Genomic DNA, 11,762 nt, shown 5'->3' on the forward strand with positions numbered 1-11,762 from the left:
TCTTAAATTTTACCTAGTTGTGAAATTTTCCTAAATAAAAATAATCAGGCAATAAGAGATTAGTTCTTAGAATTTTTTAAAATTATATTTTTATACAAATGATTAAGACAAAATTATTAATCACTTTTCTAAAGCAAAGCAAAGTTACAGAATGATTGATATAAGATTATTAATTAATTTTCTAAGGCAAAACAAAATTAATTTATACAACTGTATAAAAATATCAAAATATTTTATTACAACTTCAGTATATATTCTAGACAATTTTCAAATTAAAAAAAAATACAGGTGATGGCTATGAGTAGTTCCTAATTATTTATGTTAAAACTTCATGAAAAATAATTAAAATAATATCATTAATCAATTTAGATTGTGTTTCTTCATTTAGTATGAAGGTAATATGCACTATATATATCTCCAATTTTGTAGGCTAATCAAAAATTTATTTATATTTATATTTATAGTTTATGTTTAACAGTATAAATCTCCTTTTTTTTGTCCTTTATAAATGTCTGACAAGTCTTGTTATTAACAAATAAATAAATAAAGACAAATGATTGATAGTATGTGTTTGGCCCAATCAAATGGAGTTTTTTTCCAAGTTTATTATTATTTTATAATAAAATATTAAATAATACTCTGTTTGGGAAAATTATTCTCACAATGACGCTCATGTAATCTCGCTACTTGGTCTAACGAGATTTAAAGGATCAGAGCAATTGGGATGTTGACATGTGGCTAACAAATCTCGCTGGACCATTCAGCGAGATTTGCCTACAAATGGAACCAGTGCATGAGTTTGTCAACGAGTTTGTCAGCTACATTTAAAAGAAAAAAAAAAATGAGGGAGTAGAGGACAAGGCTGATGCGTGCGTCAGCCGAGTTAGCGGGAGGGGCAGAGGGAGAGGGGAGGGTGGGTCAGTCACTTCTATCAGCCAAAAAAAAAGGGGTGAGTGGACATGCTCAGTAAGAGGGGCAGGGAGAGAGGAGAGAGAGGGAAGGGGGAATTGGTTTATATAATTATATGTATATATATATGTTATAATTTGTTATATTCCATTATTTTATTTCATAATACTTTAAAAATATCAGAACTCAATTTAAAAAATATCAAGACTCAAAAATTGGGACTTAATTTTTTAAAATACTAGGACTCAACTTAAAAATACCAGGACTCAATTTAAGTGTCATTTAAAGCTAAAAATATTTTCCACTTTTTATTTATTTTTCAAATGAAACAAAAAAAAAGTAAGTTAATTTTTTAATTTCAAAATATTGTACAAAAATAAATACAATAATAAAAAAATTTGAAATAATTTACTTTTGGGAATATTAAGACAAAAAATGACATTTTACTTTATAATTACATAAAAAAATTATTTAGCATACAAAGAAGAAATTAAAGTTTTTATATACAAAAAAAAAAAACATAACAAAACAAAATAAATACAAATATAGTGAAACACAAAAAATCAGTTTTGATCACAATTTTTTTTACACAAAACTCAAGATATTATTAGACACTCTCAATCACCTAGGATGTCAATATAGATCGAAATATAGTAAAAACATAGAAGGTTTTTAAATTGAATTCCGGATATTTTTAAACTAAATCCCATATATTTTTAAACTGAGTCCCATATATATGTCTCGGACATTTTTAAACTGAGTCCCGAATATTTTTAAATTGATTTTCGAATATTTTTAAATTGAGTCCCGATATTTTTAAATTGTGTCTCTATATATTTAAACCAAGTCCTAGATATTTTTAAACTGAGTCCCAGTATTTTTAAACTGAATCCCGGATATTTTCAAACTAGGTCCTGTATATTTTTAAATTTTATCCCGGACATTTTTAAACTGAGTCCCGGATATTTTTTAAATTGAGTTTCGAACATTTTTAAACTGAGTCTCAATATTTTTAAATTGAGTCCTAATATTTTTAAGTTGAGTCTTGGTATTTAAAAAAATTAAGTCCCGATTTTTGAATCTCGATATTTCTTAAATTGAGTTCCAGTATTTTCAAAGTTGAGTCCTAGTATTTTAAAAAATTTAGTCCCAATTTTTGGGTCCCGATATTTTTAAAGTATTATGAAATAAAAAATAGAATATAACAAATTATAACAAATATATATATATATATATATATATATATAATTATGTAAACCAATTCCCCCTCCCCTCTCTCTCCTCTCTCCCTGCCCCTCCCACTGAGCATGTCCACTCACCATATTTACCTAATTGGTCATATCCCGTTTTGATAATGACAAATACATTGGTATTTGATGTTTGCCCTGAGCTTGTATGCAGGTTCACTCTACGCATGAAATTGAAAAGAATCCTATCTCATGGTAGCGTATGGTGACCCCGAGGAAGAATGAAGACTATTGTGTTTATTCGTAATTGTAATTTTTATGTTCTTCATTCTGGACTGTAACATAATATGGTCTGTAATAATTGCATCATGCATGATAGACCTATATGCTCAGGTAGCCTTAGATTGATCCTTAGGTTCCTACACATTTAGTGCACAAGACCCCTCCTAAACACACATGTCTTCAGGGGTGAATTTAAATTAAAGTATGAACTTTAACTCAAAATTGTATAGGCTTTGGGCGACCGAACCAGGCAAGGTAATTTTGCCTCGATCGACCGAACAAAGGCTAGTCAAATAGTTGACTTCACTTCGGGCGACCAAACCCAAATGAACCAAGTGTTCACGGTCGATCGAACTCAAATCCTAACTTTTTCCAATGTCCTCGGCCGCCCGAACTTTATGTTCATTTTCACCTCGAGCTACCGAACTAAGCAGCTCGGCAGACCAAACTTAAACTTAAGGACAAGCAACCGAACCTCGAACTGTTTGAAAAATTGCCTTGTTCAGCCACCCAAACCATTTTTAAGGCACCCGAAATTCAAAAATTACTTTTCTTCATATGACTGTTCAGGCGACTAAACTTATGGCTCAGTCAACCAAAACTCTCAAGTTGACCTAACTTTTACCACAATTAATTAGGGTTAAACAGGGTTAATTTTATTAAACTCATTTAAAATAATTCTAATATTTCCCTTGGTGTCCCCAACGGTTATAATTTTGGTTTTGTCTATATATGTGTGTTCATTTGCTCAATTAAGACAAGATTAGCATTTAGATTAGCCTAAAAATACTCTTAATTTTTGAGAGTATATTTTTCAAATACAAAGCCCATACACTCTTCCTTTGCTATTCCCTTGATAAATCAAGTTTCTAAAGAGTGTCCTTGAGTGATCCTAATTTGATTCCACTTGCTTAAAACTCTCCTTGTTCCAGTTGATTGATTGTTTTTGATTGAGAGTTTTAGCCAAGGTTTTTTCCTAATTTAATTAATAATCATTGTGTGGGAAAACCTTGTAGCTAGTGAGTCTTTGCATCATTATTGCAAGACTCATTAAGCTTATGTTTTTTATTGTGTTAAAATTATTTTCACAAGCTTATTTTTCAAATATCTCTTAAGCTAATATTTTGAGAAAATTATTTTTGGGATATTTTGAATATTCTTGTGGGAACTCTTTGTAACCCTAGTTGTGATTGATTAATATTGATACATTGTTTCAAAGAGTATTTGAAAATACACTCTAGGACTTGATTGTATATTGACATTAGACTGAGTGTTAGCACACTTCATTGACACTGAGCATAAATACTATCATCTGCGAGTGCATATTTATCTGGACTGTATTGTGGTACATATCTGCTTATGTAGAAGCACTTAAATTTGTACGTAAAAATTCATATTTGTCGATTGTATTCCAAGCATGGAAATGACGAGGGAGACTTGTCCTGTGAAAATTCCCAGATTGACTTTGACTCGATTAGGAAAGCTAGATGCACCATCCCGGTAAGGTGTTGTAAACGCTGTCGTTCCACCCGTGAAGTGAGCCTTAGTGGAATCCTTATACTTGTGAGTCAAGGCGGGGACGTAGACAGTATTGGCCGAACCCCGATAACATATTTTGTGTCTTCTCTTTATTTAATTTCTGCACTTTCAATTCCGCATATGTTTGCTAGTACTTGAACTGCTGTGAATGTTTTAATTGCTTTAAATATTTGCATACGTACTTGCTTAGGCAATTGAGTCTATTTTAAAAAGACCCTAGGTTATGTAATACTGTTGCTGGATTAGTTGAACATAGGAAGAATTTTTTAAATCTCCAATTCACCCCCCCTCTTGGGATTGCACCAAAGTCAACAATTGGTATCAAAGTCTCGTCACTTAGACTTAAATGTTATTTTGTAAAAAGATCTTGATGGCTCATGTTGGTGCATCCACATCTTGCGAAGGAGGGTTATCTACGAACCCTCCAGTGTTTTTCGTTGAAAATTTCGCCGAATGGAAATTTAGAATGACCATATATGTTAAAGCTTTAAATTAGAGGTTCTGGAAAGTTATTGCCAAGGGAAATAATGTTCCAATGAAAATCATTGATTGTGTTGAAATTCCCAAATTTGAAAATGAGTTGAATGATAATGACAGGAGCATAATGCAGATAAATTTTGATGCTATGAACACCTTGCTGCATGCTTTAGATTCTAACATTCTTTGTGAAGTTATGGCATGTAATAGTGCTAAAGAGATATGAGAGAAACTTGAAAAGAGATATGGAGTAACTAAGCAAGAAAAGGCGATCACTCCTTGTGACTCAAGCTCAAAGGATCTTAAAGGAGAAAAACAGTTCTTTATAACTTTAACCGACGATGAGGTAAATTTGTCTCCTTCTACTTTATCAAATATTTTGATAATGATTCATGTGATAATTCTACTGATGCGTCTGATACAGGATCATGTGATAGTTTTGGTAGTGAAAGCATGCCTACTTATAAGGAATTGCAAATTGAATTTGTTAGAATTTATAAGTCTCTTGTCAAAACTAACAAAAGATATATTGCATTGAAAAACAAGTATGGGGCATCTTTGAAAGAATGTGAGTCAAAAGTTCTTATTGAAAGGAAAAATGATTTCAAAATGAAACAATTAGTAAATAAGAATGAAAAGTTGGAAAAAGAGTTGAATGTATTAAAATCTCAAACTTCAAGTGATAATAAGAAAGATCTTTTCATTTCAGAACTTGAATGTAAAGCAAACAACATGACCAAAGAATTTGTGAAATTACAGGATGTTTGCAAAGGTCTAAAGAGCTTAAAAATTCAAGATCTGGAAAAGAAAATAGAAAAACAAACTAAGATCATCTACACATTCACTAGAGGCAAGGACAACATTAATAAGTTGCTAGGTTCACAAAAGATGACCTTAGATAAGGAAGGTATAGGTTATAATGGGGTTAGAAATAGAAAGAGGAAGAATCTTTACATGGGGTACTTTATGAGAGAGTCCAAACATTATGCTAGTACCTCCTCCAGTCCATATTCTCACACTTTCTGTGCATTATGTAAAAAGAAGGGACGGATGAAGTTTGATTGCGAATTTAAACGAAAAGGGGTGAAAATGAAGCAAGTGTGGAGAGTCAAAGAAAAAACCCGAATCTATCTCTCCTTGACCCTAAAATGATCTAAGTGTCAAGCGGTTAGAATTGGTGCCCTCAATAATCATTAGGTCATGTATCTAAATCATAGGGGTCGTGTCAACTGAGAAAAAGTCAAAAGAAGAGAGGCTAACTAGGTTCGGTTGGCTGAACCCAATTCAACTTAATTCATTCAGTCGACCAAACAAGTAAGTTAACCAGATCGTTGACCACATTCGGGCGCCTAACCGTTCCTGTTAAAAACAAGTTTGGGCCACCGAACATGGTTCGGGAGACCGAACTGATCTTCGAGTGACCAAAGCTTCGGGTTTTTAATTTATCAAAGAGAGTCAGCCAACCGAACCCAAATGACCTTGTTTATTTCGGGGTACCAAGGTTAGGAATGTGAAAGGTCACCAAAGATTTAGCCAACCGAACAAACTCAACTTCTAGGGGATTTAAGATGGTTCGGGCGACCGAATCACGATCTATATATATTTTGGCCGCGTGAAATATGTCATTTTTTTCATCTTTCTTGAGAGAACCTGAGAGTTCCTCTCTTCCTGCTGCCCTCTACTCTCACTCCAAACCCTAGTTTTCCTCAGAATACCTCTTCCAATCATGTCTAGGGATCATAGGCCAGCTAAATCTGGGATTGCTCTTGAGCAATGGTTCATTTTAGTAGAAAGAAGGATCAAGTACGAGAAAGTCTTTAGGCTCAAGGAGCCTATCTTAGGTAAGGTACGTGACATAGAATTCATGCATCATTTCCATAATGTGTTAAAAATGTTCAAATATTAGGGATGGTATGAATTTGTTAGTTTTCAACCCAAAGGAATGTATCCTATTCCTGTTAGATTATTTTACGCAAATCTAGGACAGGAAAACCAGTGATACTACTCCCGAGTTTTTGAGACCAATATTCACTTTGATAACGAATATCTGGATGAGACCCTCAATATTCAGGGAGGAGAATTTGATTTCTTGGACTCTGTCTTTACTTGGATTAACGAGCAGGAGTTTACTGTGAGCACTTTTTTTAATCTTGTTATGACTAACCCTGTAGTTGATCTAAGTCATACCCCTAGCTACAGGACTGTGAAACTCGAGGTGAAAGTCATGCACCACCTGATCTCTTATAATATTTTGCCAAAATCTGGGTCTAGGGATCATGTTTCCTACCTAGGTTGCTTCGTGATGTGGCGCCTCTTTACAAGGAAGAAGCTACATTTGCCAAGATTGATCTTAAAGTGGATGTTTGTAAAGACCGTGGGAAAAAGAATCATTCTGTCGTATGGGGGTATCCTTAATAGGGTCTTAGTCAGAGAGAGAGTCACCAAGACTCCTTATGCAGTGCTGAAGAAGATAAAAAACACAGATACCTTCTCCTCTACAACCCTGAATCTAATGGGATATGAGCTAACCGGCAACATGTGGTTGCCAACTATACTAGTGAGAGGAGCAGGCCTATGGGAGCTTCCTCAAGAGCATCCTCACATGCCATCTAATGCAAAGATTATGGCTACCATCACGAGTCTCATAGCTTCTTTTAATGAGTTTAAAACATCTATCCAGAGTGAGATCAGGGAGTTGGCTTCCATATCTCAGATGAGGCACGCGGAGTTTTACGCTGAATTCACAAAACTTTAGTCAATTGTAAAGGCAAACTTTCACATCCTTGGTGAGCGTCTGAGGGATATGAATGAGGATGATAAAGGTGGGGAGCAGATGGACATGAGTAGCGATGATGAAGAAGGGCCTGATGATGGGGAGGCCTAGAGGAGGCTTTGAGGATCAACTGCTTATCCATATTATCTTTTTATACATACTTGGGTCTGTAATACTATATTGCTTTTATTTTTTTTGCTTTTTGCATTACATTCTCACACACCACACTCACATATTGATGATTATTTTTTTGTGGTTGACTTAAGTTTACAGGCGATGGCTTGCATGTTTTAAATTTCTCCGATTATTCAGTTTGCCTAATTAATGCCTCCTGCATGACGGATGCAGTTGATGGGTATTGCCTGCTGGTAGAAATTTTAGGTTCTCGCATGCTGAACATGAATACTAACTGTTTGCTTGAATATTTTTTATGTAGATTTTTATGGGAAATATCCTATTTACAAACGGCATGCTGCCGAATTTTTATCTGACATTTCCCAAAATATTCAATTTTTTTGCTAAATGACTGATGCATGTGCATGAATAATTTAGTTTGAATTCAAATTAAGTAGCATCTGGTTGATGCAAAATCATTGAAGAATTATATGATATAATCAGTTTTTAATAAGCAGGTCTCCATGGGAAAAGCTTTTTTTTTTTTTAAGACGAAATGCTGCTAAATTTTTCTCAAATTTATTGCACACATCCTATGCTTTATAAAACTGAACTCTATGAACTGAGTTTGTGTTCCTAGAACATCATTTTTTTTATGCATCATGACTATTCTCAGTATGATCAGTTCTAGTTAACTTCAATCATCTTGATGGACTTAAATCCAATCTTTTGTGGCATGTATTGTAACGACCTGCTTAACTTATCAAATAATAATCATAAATAATAATAACATCAACCCAAACCCGTGGGTAGTGGGGATAGCCCTGTCATAAATAGCGGAAACCTAAGCAGCAATAAGTATAAAATTACAACCATCCAACTAATATAACATAATACCAGAGTCTACTTACACCAAAATAACATACATGTATTTTCAATCTCCCATAACATTCCAAGTACAACTAGGATCTCACAACAAAATAATACTGATCCTAGTACAAAATCTTACCCTCCTAGAAGGGTAATTCAACAAAATCAATGGCGGCCACGACCCGCCGATCTCTTAGGGGCTCCTGAAAAATTAATTAAATTCAGGGGTGAGACACTTCTTAGTAAGGAAAAATAAACTGAATACAGTTGTGCGGCAACATGAACATTTAATACAATTATATATAGAGTACATTTCATATTTCTGTAAACGTTCATCATATCTTACTGAATAATCATATACTTTCATATTTGCTAATAAATCATATCGTTCATAAAACGTCTATTATAACTGATAATATTGAAAACATACTCAGGATGAATAACTAGCTGATGTCATGTATTACCCCCCATGACGGGTTGTGCAGCCCGAAGACGGGACCCGACAATAGTTGGCCGACCACTGTCGAGTCAAAAATGTCTGTAAGTATGATGGGCCCGCCACACCCTGGTCCAGACTGTCAAGTGGATGTCTACAACTCTACACTGAAAGCCACATCGACTATCCATCTTCCACCCCCTCGTGGAGTGGTTAGCACAAGTCTGAACATAGATTTCTGATCTATAAGCTACGGTACCATGCTCCTGAACTGAGTTAAACTAACATTCGGGTTCTGATAACATATAATACATGATATTATAGCATTTTTCATCATTTCATGAATACGGCCTCGCACCGAAAATCATTTCATAAATACGGCCTCGCGCCAAAATCATTTCATATATATACGACCTCGCGCCGAACATTTCATAAATATGGCCTCATGCCGAAATTATTTCATATATATCATTTTGAAAATAAATCAACTGTCATGTACTTTTCAAAATCATCATAATATACTGTATCTTTTCATAACTCCTGAAAACATGCTTTATTCGTTAAATTTGTTATATCATTACTTTTCATAAAAATAACATTCATGCCACACAAAATTGAATAATTCCGTACATTTCATTCTAAAATGTCATTTTCCGTATAATAGCATTATTTTCCCAATAACATACATTTCTCAATAATATTCAAATATCATGCATATTCCCTGAAATTTATTTACTGATTAATAATAATAATACGTGTGGAAAATCACTACTTTAGTTTATTCCCATACTTGGCTACTAAGAAAGCCCCTAAAAATCTCGGTCTAACACCCGTAGGGTTTCTTGATCAATGCCCTAAAAACAACAACCCCCAGAATTAAACATTAGTATTTCTTCGTAAATATCATTTCCTACAACTATGGTAAGACCAAATTTTGCATAAAAAGCCTTACCTTGATTTGGGGACAAATTTCAACTTGCTCCCACCAACGATCCGCTCCTGTAAAAATGGAGAGAACTTCTCCAAGAGCGTCATGGTGGCTTCAGATCATCGAATCGGCGGAAATCCGGCCCAAAATCAAAGAGAGAAGAGGAGGAAACCGAAGGGAGAGAGAAAGGGAGTTTCTACACTGAATTTCCATAAAAAAAAAATCCGAGTTTTCCACTATTTATAGGGCTGGATTTGTCGACAACCCACGTCATCTCGTTGATGAGTCACGTCATCTCGTCGACGAGTCCTTTAATAATTCTATCGAGAAACCCACTCCTCGTTGACGAAATTTAAACTGCTCAAAACCTCTTTCGACATTCCTCATCGACGAGACATGTCACCTCGTCGACGAGCCCAATTACAATTTCGTCAACGAACTTTTGTTTCCATTTCCCACCATTTTAATCATTATTTAAATACTATTATTCTTCGGGTCATTACATGTATGGTTCGTAAATTCATAATTAAAGCCTAGGCTAGCTCTAAAGTGGAAAGGGGGAGCCCTTGTTTTTTTAAAAAAAAAAAATTAATACTCTTAGGGCCATTTAAATTCTTTGAGGAGAACATTATCCCTAAAACACTTGTTGATTATTTCCAAAGGGGGATCTCTCTTAAAGACTAATCTACATGAAATGATTTTAACTGATAATCTTTTGTCATGTTGTCTATTTATTAACTTCAAAATACTTATGTCTTATGCTCAAATTGTAAGAATAGAGAGAGTGCATAATCTGAGGGGGAGCCACTTCACTTAAAAAAGTACGGTTTTGAAAAATTAAACACTATCTCACATTATTCATTGCTATACTCTATACCTTGTGAGAATATCTTTCATTCATTGTGTGCTGCATGAGTACATTATCTCTTTGACTTGGCTATTTGAATTGATCAATACTGAACTGTTTGAGTTGATTGCTGTAAATTACTGTAAATCATTTGTTGAACTCAAACAGGTCACTTAGATAAAGATTTTTTTTGGGAAAATGCTTCATTTTTAAACGACATGCTGCTGAAATTTCTAAAAATCTTCCCAAACTATATCTTGTATCTAAATGATTGTTACTCATTGCTTGCCTATATGCTTCAATTCTTTTCTCTTGGCCCTTTTTTCTGATGCCAAAAGGGGGAGAAGTTTGACAAAATTGGGCACTTTAGTAATCTTTTTAAATGCTTGAGCTTTTAAATCTCTTTATGCATATTGTGAAGGGGGGCCCTTATTGGCTGTACCCACTTTTGCATAAAGTATTTGTCATCATAAAAAATAGGGAAATTGTTAACCTAATTGGCCATATCCCGTTTTGATAATGACAAATACATTGGTATTTGATGTTTGCCCTAAGCATGTATGCAGGTTCACTCTACGCGTGAAATTGAAAAGAATCCTACCTTATGGTGGCGTATGGTAACCCCAAGGAAGAATAAAGACTATTGTGCTTATTTGTAATTATAATTTTTACATTCTTCATTCTGGACTGTAACATAATATGGTATGTAATAACTACATCAGGCATGACAGACCTATATGCTCAGGTAACCTTAGATTGACCTTTAGGTTCCTACACATTTAGTGCACAAGACCCCTCCTAAACACACATGTCATCAAGGGTGAATTTAAATTAAAGTATGAACATTAGCTCAAAATTGTATAGGCTTCGGGCGACTGAACCAGGCAAGATAATTTTGCTTCAGTCAACCGAACAGAGGCTGGTCAAATAGTTGACCTAACTTCGAACAACCGAACCCAAAAGAGCTGAGTGTTCACGGTTGACCGAACTCAAACCCTAACTTTTTCTAACGTCCTTGGGCGCCCGAACTTTATGTTCATTTTCACCTCAGGCGATCGAACTAAGTAGTTTGGCAAACCAAACTTAAGGACAGGCAACCGAACCTCAGATAGTTTGGAAAATTGCCTTGTTCAGCAACCCGAACCATTTTTCAGGCACCCGAAATTCAAAAATTACTTTTCTTCATGTGACTGTTCGGGCAACTGAACCTATGGCTCGGTCGACCAAAACTCTTGGGTTGGCCTAATTTTTACCAAGGTTAATTGGGGTTAAACAGGGTTAATTTCATTAAACTCATTTAAAATAATTCTAATATTTCCCTTGGTATCCCCAATGGTTATAATTTTGGCCTTGTCTATATACATGTGTTCATTTGCTTAATTAAGACAAGATTAGCATTT

Source organism: Malania oleifera, chromosome 1 (assembly GCF_029873635.1).
Source record: "Malania oleifera isolate guangnan ecotype guangnan chromosome 1, ASM2987363v1, whole genome shotgun sequence".
NCBI classification, from domain to species: domain Eukaryota; kingdom Viridiplantae; phylum Streptophyta; class Magnoliopsida; order Santalales; family Ximeniaceae; genus Malania; species Malania oleifera.